This window comes from Arachis ipaensis, chromosome B04, assembly GCF_000816755.2.
Source record: "Arachis ipaensis cultivar K30076 chromosome B04, Araip1.1, whole genome shotgun sequence".
In the NCBI taxonomy this organism is placed as follows: Eukaryota; Viridiplantae; Streptophyta; class Magnoliopsida; order Fabales; family Fabaceae; genus Arachis; species Arachis ipaensis.
Window position 1 is genome coordinate 131,645,711 of NC_029788.2, and position 2,118 is coordinate 131,647,828.

The 2,118-nt window shown below is 34.3% G+C and overlaps 1 pseudogene; it reads left to right on the plus strand.

The window, feature by feature from the left end:
* LOC107637426 lies at nucleotides 253-1,745 on the plus strand (annotated as a pseudogene).

Genomic DNA, 2,118 nt, shown 5'->3' on the forward strand with positions numbered 1-2,118 from the left:
TCATACAGTAGTCCCAATGAATAAAAAGCATCTTGAAAGTTAGGATATGTAATTCTATTAACTATCCTAATAAACTCATATGTTGTGCAACCTTTCTAAACAGTTAACAAAATTCTAACTTTATAATTCAATGCGAGATCTTTAAGAGACTATCAATCAATGCCATATCCTGAGATGTCTGATGTTCGCCTTTTTCAGAATAAGCTAATAGAGGAGGAGTTAGCATATGACACAAATGAATTGACTCATACAAACTTATATACGGAACAAAAGATGACTCATGAGCAAAGGATAGTATTTGATGAGATACTCAATGCTGTTATTACAGACTCTGGTGGTTTTTACTTCATTTATGGGCATGGTGGGTGTGGTAAGACATTTATTTGGAATGGACTTTCTTCTACTATTCGGTCTAGAGGAAAAATTGTTTTAAATGTCGCATCCAGTGGAATTGCTTCTTTACTCCTACCTGGTGGCAGAACGGCTCATTCTAGATTTTCAATACCCATTATAATTACTGATGAATCTACTTGCAACATCAAGCATGGCAGTTTGAAGGTTGAGCTGCTCATCCAAAGTAGCTTAATAATATGGGATGAAGCTCCAATGCTCAATAAAATGTGCTTTGAAGCACTTGATCGGACGCTCAGGGATCTTATGTCAGTTACCGATCAACATAAGACACATCAACCATTTGGTGGTAAGGTTGTTGTTCTAGGAGGTGATTTCAGACAGATACTTCCGGTGATTCCGAAAGAAAGTAGACGCGATATATTGGCATCTGCTATTAACTCATCCCATCTGTGGTCATTTTGTAATGTTCTAAAACTGCATACGAATATGAGGCTTCTAATGTCTTCTTCGGATCAAGATGAAGGTGAAATGAAGAGATTTGCTAATTGGATACTTGATGTTGGAAATGAAAATATTGGCTCTGTTGTTGGTGATGAATCAGAAGTTGAAATTTCAGATGATCTATTGATTACAACTACTGATGACCCTCTCTCTCATTTGGTAGACTTTGCATATCCAAATTTGTTACAAAACATGTTAGATTACAGATATTTTTAGAGTAGGGCAATTCTGGCACCCACGCTTGAGAGTGTCGAGAAGGTAAATGATTTTGTCTTGACAATCTTTCCAGGGATGGAAAAGGAGTATTTGAGCTCTGACACAACATGTCAAGCTGATGAGAATGAACATGTACAACAAGAGTTGTTTACACTAGAGTTCCTAAATGACATCAAATATTCGGGACTACCCAATCACAAGTTGACTTTGAAGCCAGGAGTCGCTGTAATGCTACTGCGAAACATAGACCAGACTTCATGTTTATGCAATGGGACAAGATTAATAGTTAACGAACTTGGCAGCAACATAATTGGAGCGATAGTAGTGATCGGTAGAAATATTGGAGATAAAGTGTACATTCCAAGAATGAACTTGATCCCTTTAGATTCAGGATTGCTATTTAAGTTCCAACGGAGACAATTTCCATTAACAGTATGCTTTGCAATGACCATTAACAAGAGTCAGGGTCAATCATTATCACATGTAGGGCTTTATTTGTCAAAATCAGTGTTCACCCATGGACAACTTTATGTTGCTTTATCAAGAGTTAAGAGTCGCAGTGGCCTCAGGGTTTTAATTCTAGACGAAGACGGCAATCCAAAGTCATCAACAACAAATGTCGTGTTCAAAGAGATTTTTAATAATATTTAGGTAAGAATAATATTATTTTTATTTTAATAGCATGTTATGATTTATACTTTTGTACAAATATTTACTATAGATATAACTAATTTATCTATAACTCTTTTTTCAGATTTGAAATGAAATGTGTAACAAAGAGCACAACATCCTATGCCAATTGCTTTTCTAACGAAGTTAGTGCTTTTCTAATGAAGTTAGCAATATACTAGGTTATCGATCGATAAATTTTTATTAGCTTTTTGATATAAAATTTAGTGTAAAATTAACATGCTATTATTACAGTTATATATGTTCTTATTTTTTTCATGTCTCCCTCCTTATGGTTCAAGAATATTATAAACTTCAAACTCTTCTATTTATATTTTACTTTGAATAAAGATAAAACAACATATTTAACACGTTTAT